This window comes from Podarcis tiliguerta (assembly GCF_965153285.1).
Source record: "Podarcis tiliguerta genome assembly, chromosome: 3".
NCBI lineage: Eukaryota > Metazoa > Chordata > Lepidosauria > Squamata > Lacertidae > Podarcis > Podarcis tiliguerta.
Window position 1 is genome coordinate 57372981 of NC_139536.1, and position 12247 is coordinate 57385227.

The following is a 12247-nucleotide window of genomic DNA, read 5'->3' on the forward strand; positions in this document are numbered from 1 at the left end:
TTTCAGTCATCTCCGTGACTGAACCAAAAGGACATTGCTATATTGGCTATCTACTGCTGGCAAGACTTACCTGAAAACCAGCTCCAGGGCAAAATATGAGTCAAGATTGAAGAACAATAGGGCAGGCAATATAGTTTTAGGTGTTTTGATACTGCCTTAAGACAACTGTGTTCCATCACCCATTCAAAATGGAGGCAATTTTGGCTAATGCAGATGATTAAATGCAACTCAGACAACACTATACTGTATATTCTCAACACCAGGTGACTTTTTTGTTACAGATGTACAAACCTCATTCAATCTCTTCAGAAAAACCCTTGCTAGAGTTCATCTGGACGGATAACTCAAACTCATTCCTAGTATTTACTACAGTTTAGCTGCCACCCATTCATCAAAAGCCTTTTAAAACATCAACAAACAGCAAACAGATTTTACAAACAGCATAGGTGAGAGGATTCCATGGACTGATTCATACAGAATCTGTAGCTGGAGCCAGAAATGCAGCACTAATGAGAAAAGCCAAAGAGCATGATAGATTTTCTCTGGACATTTTCCTCTGAGCCAGCAAAACAGGCTTCAAGGTTTTTGCCAATTTCTAGTTGCAGTAGGAAAAAATGGTCATTTAGAGCACCAGTGAAAGAATGCTATGGACTCAAAGCTTATGGCTTTGTTTTCTTTAAGTCATATCTCTGATCTCTTCTGTTCTTCTCCAAAAAGAAAAACTGATACGGCATCATTAAAAGCTGTGCCTGAGGTTTACAATTATCACATGTCAAATACAAAGGAGCACAGGCCTCCCATTTGTAATCAAGTGAATAATCTGTGATCAAAAGAGCGGTTTTCACACATTCCTCCATGTACAATGAATTATGGCTGGCTCAAAAACTTCTCATGTATTTTCTTCACCTACTCTCCACCAATTACTGAGAAATTGCATTTGGAAATTTTATCGAATGGAACAATAAAATGGGACCTATGGATGGGGCACAGAGTTTTTGTTACCCTTTCCTTAATTTTGAGGTGGCTGATGGGTGGCTGCAAGTGCCCTTTTTTCACTGTACAAATAATCTCTCCAGTGATCTGCACTCAACCTTTCCAGATGTCCAGGGGAAAATATCATAAGGCAAATCCTCCCATGGGCCTTTTTCATATCAGGAAGTGTGGGCAGTCAGTGTTAAGAGATAGTTCCATTCCACCTTAAAAGGGTCAGGCATGACTGTTGTGTATCACATGCCTGTTTACTCCCAGCATTGTCTGCTGGGAACTTCCTTTGTATATAGCTTTTGTATTCTGGCTGTTTTCCTGAACACGGAGGCGAGCAGTCATGTTTTTCCTTTGTTCTGAACACATTGAATAGAGCTGTAAATACGCTCTCTCTCTGTCTGCATCTTTCGTTGTGGAGACACTCTGCTGAAAGTGTGTGCACGGGTCTTGGAACATCTCTGAGGCTCATGTCGCTAATTGACTGATGCTGTTCCACGGGAGACCGGTGATCGTCCGGAGACAACCTGGGGCCTGCCTGATGCCTCCGTCTCCCTGGCAGTATCCCAACAGTCATAGAGGTTTAAGGGTGTCGGAAAATGTTTACAGGAAAGAAAAACACACACACCCTACTCTTGGCCACTTCAAAGATAAAATAACCTCAAAAGTCCACATTAGGGATATCAGAGGAAGCAGGTGGAAATAACTTGACCCTCATTAAGGAATGGACACTTGCTATTAATGCTCTCCCCTACAACAGATTTTTTTTTCTCTCTTCTAAAAAGGACATTGGTAGCATCCATCTATTTCAAGAGACAAGAGTATGCCATCAGGGGTCAAATCAAACTGTTGGAGTGTTATAGTGCCTGCTGTGTCTATAGAGACTGAAATGGAAGAGACAAGTTTTGTTGCAGCTGGGGCAGATGAAAGCATCCGATTGTGCTGATGCAGATGTACCGTGGCACTTCTTCTCTCTGTGCACCTCCCAGTGGTCATTCCTCCTCTGGTCACTGCTGTGGAAACACAACTCAACTGTCTCCAGGCACTGCAGTCGTCTGCAAGGGATTCCCACACAGAAGGTTAACTTTGCCAGTCTTGATGTCACATTTGTAGACATGTTTAAAAACACACATAAATTGCATCGGAATAGGGTTGCCATATGTCCGGAATTTCCCAGACATAGCAGGAATTCAGCTGTCGTAAACTGCATCCGGTGCTTGGTTGCTTTTCTCTTTTTTGTTAATTTTGAGTAAGTTGTTCATTACTAGAAGTATCCTATATTTACCAAGGCTGCAATCCTAACTATGTCTACTCAGAAATAAGTTCGATTGAGTTCAATGGGGGTTACTTCCAGGTAAGTGAGGTTAGGATTGCAGCCTTAATCTGCTTCCAACAGTGTGTTTTTAAAATAAATATAATAGAATGCATCATTTATTATTGCTCTTTTCACATGGAAAGAAGTCATCACTTTTATTACCTTTGAGCCTCTTCATCAGAATGAGAACCACATAGATTTGACTGCTCAGTTTTAACCATCCATCTCCAAAGTAATTTAACCACCCATCTCCAAAGTAATTTAGACATGAATTATCTTGAGCATTATGTTTCAGCAAACACACATATACAGTGGTACCTCTGGTTACGTACTTAATTCGTTCCGGAGGTCCGTTCTTAACCTGAAACTGTTCTTAACCTGAAGCACCACTTTAGCTAATGGGGCCTCCTGCTGCCACCGCGCCGTTGGAGCACGATTTCTGTTTTCATCCTGAAGCAAAGTTCATAACCTGAGGTACTATTTCTGGGTTAGCGGAGTCTGTAACCTGAAGCGGATGTAACCTGAGGTACCACTGTATAACCATTTTATTTATAAAATATTTATTTATTTCTTATTAAATTTGTCCGAAGAGCTCAGAGTGGTTCACAGCATATGCATTTATGAAATAAAATGTTAAAATTAAAAGGCCTTTATATGTAGTTAAGTGGCATTACATGAGTGATAGAGTAATTTATGCAACTCAGAACTCAAAGAACAAAATATCAACAGGGTGCTAAACTGAGCTTCTCAGATGCCTGAGTGACAGGATTAAGTTAATACCGAACTGCAGAATCAAAATAGTGAGGTTTCAATCTCAAATTGAATACAGTCGGACTTACTTCTTAGTAGACATGGTTAGAATTGCAGCTACAGATGACTTTGTGATGGGTCACTAGCCACTTCATTAATTTTGTCTTTTCTTTAAGTAGCCACAAGACTCTTTTTTGGTTTTGTTGCAAAAGACTAAGCAAGCTTCTCCTCTGGAAATTCATTACCTTTGAAAGAGAATGCACAAGGAAGATAACTGATTTGTAAATATCTGCTGATAGCAGATTATATGCATATATATATATATATATATATATATATATATGCATTAGCAGAAAACAAAATGTAAAAAGCACTTGCGTAAAATATAATAATTGCAGTGGAATGAAAAATGCCAGAAAAAAAGTGCGAATGAATGTTAGTATTTGTACATCCCCATCAAAATTCTGGAAAAACCTCTTTTGCAGAGAGCAGAAAACTTGCAAAAATTAGAGGGCAGATTTTGGCATCAACACACGCAATGAGAAGAGGAAAGTTAGGCAGAGCCAATAGTAATCTCCTATAATATTGTTTATTTACAGCATCTGGTTTATCATATATTATTACAGACAATAAGTATGCACAGGTATCCACGTTTCCTGCCAGAAAAATCCTGTGGGGCTGTTATTAATACTTGTATTGGACCTGGTCCTGTCTGCAACACTGGGATGTGGGAAGAAAAAATATATTGAACTGCTAATTTATTTTGTTTCTTTACCACATTTCCATACTGCTCTGTAACAACATTGGCTGGAAAAATAGATTTCTGATTAATTAAATATTGCTTATTCTTAAGAAATAAAAAAAAAATCAATCTCAACAAATATTGAGCACATCAGAAAGGGAGGGAGGGGGAAAGAACACGCAGATAATTCTCTGAAGAAAGGTACAAGAGGTCATTGATAGGTACAGAGAATAAAAATCAGCAATTTATATGGAAAACCACTTTCTAGAGAATTCAAATACTTTGTGCTTCACTAGCATTTCTTTTCATTTCAACATAATCTTATAGCCCAGCACTTTCAATAAAAAAAGAACAAAGAAGTCAAAAGACTGAAAGACTAAGTAAAGAAAGAGAACATTAAGATCAAGGGACAATCAATGAAAGAAATGTGATCATTAATTTATCTAATTGGACTGCAAGGGGGGGGGGGAGGAAGACAAGGTTGTCCCAAAATGGCGATTCCTTTGATTCAAGCATGCGGCTTTAACTTCCTTTAACTTTTTTCAATTTATTTTTGGATGATCTTATTAAATAGGCTTTGCAGTGTTAATCCAGACAATCATCACAACAAATCCAGCATCGCCTTCAGAGATTGGGGTGGGGGGTAGAAGAGAAGGGAGATTAGTTGTCAGGAAAAATGAAGAATAAAATTTTACCATGTAATAACATATATTCCTCAAGTAGGCATATATAAGGTATCATTTTGTATAACATATATATATATACTGAAATATAAACAAAATAAAACATAAATAAAAATACGGATAAAAACCCATGTTTCAGTGTCCCACAAGAAAACATAACCGTGTTATGTCTCATAAAGCCCCCAAGTGTAGAGGGGTCAATAGGCAATACGATTGTTGTCAGAAATATTTCCAGACTGTTCATTTTTTGGAGCTTTGTCTCATACATATACACACACAGCAGACTTTGTCCATATTTTATGTGAAGGCACAAACTGCTTATCAAACAAACTTCACTCAAACCCACTTTAATTTCTAAGAGGGTAAAGGGGCTTCTTAAGGCACAGAAAATGCAACAACTATACTTTCAAAATAAGGGAAGGCTAGTCATTATTTTGTAAAAATGTTAACACACAATGGTGTTAGTTTCGCCTCCCTGAAAACTGAATTTGTTATGTAGATTATTACAGGGTGGTAAGGAGCACTGGAAATCTGATTCCACTCTTGTCGACCATCCAAATTTAACAATGAAAATATTTAAAACAAAAGGTACACAATGATTATCCTGTAGTCTCAACAAGCTCTCTTCACTTGTTATGACTCTTATGACTCTTGTGCTTATTAATTCATTCCCCTGCATCGCACATCCTTGCTGATCCCACTCCCAACATCCACACATGGCTAAGAGCTGCAGAAGGAAGATCTGCACATTCTGGGTTCTGAATCACTAGGAAGCCTTAATCTAAAGGGAGCTACTTGGTTGATTTGGCTAAATGCTTTTAAATGCCTCCCCATGATTGGTTAGTCTGCATTATCAGAGTTACTGGTCTCAGTGTGTCTTCTAAGTGTGTTCTAGGATGTCTTCCTCCCACTTAGCATAGGAAGGGTGGTGGCAGAGTGGATACACTTGGGCCATTGGAGAAAAGGATGTCATATTTCAGGGTGAATATCTGAAGAGGATACCTGCACCATAGATATGTGTGCATGTGATGTAATGTCTGAAAGGGCCTTGTGTATTTGACTTCCTGTGTGTGTCACACACATAGATATGAAGGAGTTGCTTTAGATGTATATATAATGTGGGAAAACATTACTTTTTGATAGATTTATGATGAAGGCTAGAAAAAGTCAGCAAACTTTTTCAGCAGGGGGCCGGTCCACTGTCCCTCAGACCTTGTAGGGGGGCCTTGTGGGGGGCTTTTTTGGGGGGGAGTGAACGAATTCCTATGCCCCACAAATAACCCAGAGATGCATTTTAAATAAAAGGACATATTCTACTCATGTAAAAACACATTGATTCCTGGACCGTCCGTGGGCCCAATTTAGAAGGCAATTGGGCTGGATCCGGCCCCCGGGCATTAGTTTGCCTACCCATACCTTAATGCATCCACCTGCCATGCATAAACATGCATTCTGCAGATGTTGACATGACTCCATAGGTGGTGTTGGGCATGATGTCAGGTGCACGGCTAGCTAGTGTAGTCCCACCCCCATGTTCAGGGAACATGTGACCCCCCAATGAGTGAAATGGGCTATGACATATGGCTTGCTATGCGAAAAGGTGGCAATTCTAGACAATGATTGTATAAAGTAGCAGGCATAACAATTTTTTAAGACCACCAAAGTTTTGTCAGTCTCCACCAAAGTCATATTGCCGTTTTAATTAAGAAACAAGCTGACTGGTTTTTCCTTCTTCATAATTTCAGTGTAAAGAGACACTCAGTTAAACTAACAAGCTCTATATATTTTTAAATAACCAAAATATTGGTTTTGGCTTTAGGAAAGACAGTCTGCTAAAGCCGATTTATGATTCTCACGTGGGTTTTCATAAATCAGGGTCAGATTTTGTTCAAACTCCAGAGTCACTTATTTATTCATATGCTACGGCTTTTTAATTATTGTATCCTAAATATATACCTGCTGCTAAACTGTTGGCATGGCTCCTTATCAAAGAACATGGCTGCAATCCTAATTGATTTCAATGGGACTGAGAATATGGTTTCGGGACTGAGGTCTGTTTCATTTATTGAGTAAAATGCTTCCCTCAAACTTCAAAAGCAAAGAGTTCAAATCCCTGTAAGAATTAACTGTTTTTAATTAAAAATACATCAAACATTGTGGAAGTTAACTAAATCACAACATTTTAAAACCTCCATTAGTTTAATCTTTCAAAAAGATCTGCCACCTAAAACAGTTTGTTTTCAGTATATAACCCTTAGGGATTCAAAAACAAACTAGCATCCTTAGGGATTAAAAAAATCAAATCTAGGAAGCTTCCTTTTAAATGCCTTTAAATTTTTTTCCCCATATATGGTCTTGTTACATTAGATAGTAAATAAATGTAAGAACAATATATTCCTTTTAGCAAAGTTGTTAAATATCTAATAACCTCAAAAACAAAACTTTTTAAAAATGCCAATTCTACTCCCCAGGAGAACAAAGGCCTAAAGCTGGAGTTCAAACAGGCCACAGACTTATTGCAAAAAAGCAATTTCCAACTGTTTGGCCTAGGAGGGCAAAGACACATTATGTTGGCAGCACAGGAGCTGCAATACCACAAATTCATATGCCGGAGGGATTGACATGCGAAAGGCCTGTGCTGCAGCTCCTTCCCACGCCAACTCTGTTGCACTTTCAGGAACAACAACACTGATGTTGGCAGGAAGAGCACTGTGGGCTTGGCATAAGGCCTCTCACATTACCCTGGCAATGCAGAGGAAATGATGCTAGTGTTACTGCTACACTGGATGTCTAAGGTGAGAAGATCACTGATGTTTCATAGGTCTCCTGTTTACCCCTTCTTTCTTTTCCAAAAACTGCACATCAAATACTAGTAAGTGCGATGATGACCCCAACTTTGAAGATCCCAATGATGACAACCTACGTTGTTAACATGATCTCAGGAGAATGAAATTTTGACTGGAGGAACAGCAAGGCAAAGGGGGTCAAACTCTTCAACTGCTAGTCGTTTCCTTCTAAATTATCACCCTGGCTCATCTCTGACACCTTCCTACTTATTTAAGGGTTTATAAACCGTGTCACAAGAAAATGTTTCCAAAGTGTTGTGCAAGCAGAGCCGATGGCTTAGCGCTAACATTTGTGTGCTTTAACTGACGCCACAGGCAGGAATGTTACCTAGAACAGCACATGCTTCCTGCTCCAACTTGGAAACTTGAAATGGTGAGGAATTTATTCAGTCATGAGACTAAATCTTCAAAAGGAGGCATTAGACAATCATTGTCTTGTGGTAAAATGTTCCTTTCTAGTTGTTGGTTGTTTTTTTTTAAGTGCACTTGTGATGAAACAGATATTTAACCACCTTTTGGAAAATGATTTGTAAGGCAAGATGAGTGAGTTTTACTGCTGATTGCTTCTGATTTACTGCTAAGACTCCCCATTACATTGAATCATAGAATTCTATAGTTGGAAGGGACCATGAGGGTCAATGAAATACTTGTGAAACCTTCAAGCATCGTGCACTCTGATCCTACACGAATTGCAAGGAAGTTCCACTGAAGACAGTACCATATAATTCCACAACAGCTACAATTCAGTGATAAGGCTACTTTTCACTTGCTGGCATTCTCCTGACAAATAAAACCTGCTGGGATGTGCCAGTTGGCAAGAACCTGCTGTGTCAAAAGAGTAGATAGCATGTTGCCTGGATCATAAAGCACATGCTATTGTCCACCTGGTTGACTTTTGGATAAATATAATGTAAAACAAAGTAAAAAGGTAAACACTAAAATGTTTCGGACAGCACCCTTTCTCTTCCAGAAGTTACATTTAATATTACTTTTCAGACCCAGAAAAAGTTGTATTAACTCATCTCCGCTCTTGCAATTCTAATCGTATGAGTGAGGGGACAACTGAGGTTTACTCATTTACCCCACACTCCCTGTTGCATTCTCAGTGATCTCTCTCTCTCACCTTCATGTTTGGGATAAACTTTCAGAGCAAAGAGTTTGCTGTACTCATGTAGGTGCCCCCCACAATTTAGAACCCAGCATGGTCACAAGTACAGAAGTATATCCCAAACAGACAGAAGACTGCAGAGATGGGCTACTGGTGATGTGACAGAGAGGGCAGGGGCAACAAGCCCACCCCAGCTGTCTCCCCACTCATATGAATTATGTGACAGGAGCAAGTCTCAAGTGATTTACACTAAGGTCTCTGTGATAAGCTTATCAAGTCTCCACATCTTATCACTGACCACTGGAAGCAGCCCACCTGTAAAACAAGTGATGGTCCCAGCATAGCACATCACTGAATAGGCATAACTTGTAGGCCAGTTTAATGCCACTGCAGCTTGAAATAGCAAAATTATAGCATCACAAGCTACAGATCTGAGTGGTGAGTAGCTAGCTATACATTGAAATATTCATGGTGAGTTCTGGCACCTCTTTTTCGAGAAAAATAAAGAGAAAGACTTGTTGGATGGGTTTTGTTTGTAGCTGTTTTTAAATCTCTGTGCCAATGTTGTGTGTACAAGTCAGAAGTCTGTCCTGACTGCTGAAATTTCTTGAGTGAAGGCACACACAGAAATACAGTTGTGTCCCTTTGTTTACAATTGAGGCAATGTTTTCCTCAGGACATTTGTAGCTCAAATTTGCCACTACTGTATACTGCACAGTTCATATAGGGATAAATGTTGTACTGAAAATGATGTACAGTACTGTGGAAATCCAAAGCCATCATTACAATGATTTTCAGGCTCCAGCTAGCATTCTTTAAGGCTTCTAACGATGCTTAATATTGAGTACAATTTCATTTTCAGATGCTGAAAGCTTAACTCACCACCTCACATTGCTATTTTTAAAAACCACACACTTTTATTCAGCTAAATTTGCATCAGTAGAGAAAAAATTGGCACTTTGTAAGAACTCAGGGCCAATTTTATGAAATTATTTTGGAGGGGGAAAATCCATTTGACTTCCACTGCTTCAGAAAATAAAAGGAAGATTAATAACGTTGCCCTTCTTTAACCTTTCTTGCCAGCAGGGTTATACAGACTTAAGCTGTAACTGACCATAATCATCTTAAGCCACACATACCTATATTAGGTGCACTGCTTGGTGCTAATGCTTTTTCTTTTTTCCTGTCCTTTGATTGCCTAACCCATGTTCTGACCACTGCAGCTAGTTTCTGATCTAGGATTAATCAGAAATCCTGGTTAGCTGTAACTGTGGTTTTGTATCAATGCCAATATAATGGTTAACCCTGGTTAAGCTCAGCCAGGGAAGGGTGGAAACTTGTGCTCCAGGGAAAAGGCTATGGAGGGAAAAGGAATGTATGTCATAACTTACTTCTGATTGCTTAACCATGGTTAATAAACCAGGTGGGTTAAGCAAGCAACATCATTACACCTGTATTTCTCTGTTCCTCTCTTTCCAGTTATAGGCCACTACCATATGAAGACCAGTTTGTTAATCAGTGAGGTAGACTTTGAAAAGCAGCTGAAGGAGGAATCTGTTAGGAAACCTTGCACAGGGGTTTTTGCAACAAAAGAGAGAAAATACTGGGAACATATTGGGCATCTTATCTTTTTTTTTATAAATTTTTTTATTGCGTTTCTTTCCATAATTTTATAGGTTTATAAACAAATAAAGTAGTTACAAGAAACAAATTTTCTCTTTTTTAACAACAAAAACAAAATAAAACTTGGACTTCCCCACCCCTTCCGATTCTGCGTTCTTTGCATTAACAATGTCAGCATTTTGTTACCTTATTTCATACCTTGTTGTAACTTTCGAATGTTATGTATCCAAATACAATATATTATATCTCAATTTCAATACCTTTAAAATAAACATAACATATTCAATTTAAATTGTCTCCTTTTCTCTTTTGTCACTAATTTTACCATTTACTTAATCATATTCGCAGAAGCTTATCGTTTCCTAATCATGCACTTTCTTAGGATTCATACAGCTTATAATATTTTTTCAGATAATCTTTAAATTTTCCCCAGTCCTCCTCAATTGTTTCTTTATCCAAATCTCGGATTCTGCCGGTCAGTTCAGCTATCTCCATGTAGTCCATCAACTGCGTCTGCCAGTCCTCCAGCGTGGGCAAATCTTGTGTCTTCCAACTCTTTGCAATGAGTATTCTTGCTGCTGTGCTAGCGTACATAAACAAAGTTCTATCTTTCTTTGACATTTTCTGGTCCACCATGCCCAACAGGAAGGCCTCTGGTTTCTTAGGAAAGGTATACCTAAATACCTTTTTCAATTCATTATAAATCATTTCCCAGAAGGCCTTCACTTTTGGGCAGGTCCACCAGAGATGGAAGAAAGTCCCCTCTGCTTCCTTACACTTCCAACATTTGTTGTCAGACAGGTGATGCATCTTGGCTAACCTGACTGGGGTCATGTACCACCGGTATATCATTTTCATAATGTTTTCCTTCAAGGCACTAGATGCCGTGAATTTCATTCCGGTGTTCCATAACCTTTCCCAGTCTTCAAACATAATATTATGTCCCACATCCTGTGCCCATTTTATCATAGCAGATTTAACTGTCTCATCCTGTGTGTTCCACATAAGCAGCAAGTTATACATTCTAGATAAATTCTTGGTCTTTGGTTCTAACAATTCTGTCTCTAGTTTCGATTTCCCCTCCTGGAAACCAACCTTTTTATCCATTTTAAAAACCTCTTGAATTTGAGCATAATGTAACCAATCTCGCACCTTGTTTTTTAATTTGTCCTGGCTCTGCAACTTCCAACCGTCTCCAATTTTTTCAATTAATTCCCAATATTTCGGCCAATAGGCCTCCATATTGGGTCTTTTTCGAGCTTTGGCCTCCACCGGTGATAGCCACCTCGGTGTTTTACTCTCTAATAAGTCTTTATATTTCATCCAGACTGCAAAAATCGCTTTTCTGACAATATGGCTTTTAAACAATTTGTGAACTTTAACCTTGTCATACCATAGATATGCATGCCAACCAAATGCATTATCAAAACCTTCCAGATCTAGGACGTCGGTGTTTTCTAGCAAAAACCAATCTTTCAGCCAGCAGAAGGCTGCAGCTTCATAGTACAACCTCAAATCCGGCAGGGCAAACCCCCCTCTTTCTTTTGAATCCGTTAATATTTTATACTTTATTCGGGGCTTTTTGCCCTGCCAGACAAACTTAGATATATCCTTCTGCCATTTTCCAAAACATTCCTCTCTGTCCACGATCTGTAGGGTTTGAAACAAGAATAACATTTTCGGCAATACATTCATTTTAATTACTGCAATCCTTCCCAACAAGGAAAGTTTCAATCTTGACCAAATTTCTAAATCCTTCTTTACTTCCAACCAGCATTTTTCATAATTGTCCTTAAATAAATTCAAATTTTTGGAAGACAAATAGATCCCTAGGTATTTCACTTTCTTTACCACATATTGGGTATCTTATCAGTCCTTGGATAAGTAATTTAGTAGGGATGGCTTTTCAAAGTTAATCAGGACCCTTTAAATAGGTGTGCATTTCAAACACACCCTCATGGGTGCAATATGTATGATGCCAGGTCCTCCCATTTCCCCTAACTTCTTCAAAATATGCATTATGCTTAATGTCACCTACTGGTGTACTTGCTGAAACCATTATACCACTGTTTTGAAAGCAACACTGTTTTGAAAGCAACATAGAGTTTCATGGTTTCCATACAGCAAGAGGGCATGTATTACTTTCACAATGTGAAAATATGTCATGTTCTGGAAAAACAGAACTATCCTTATGAAACT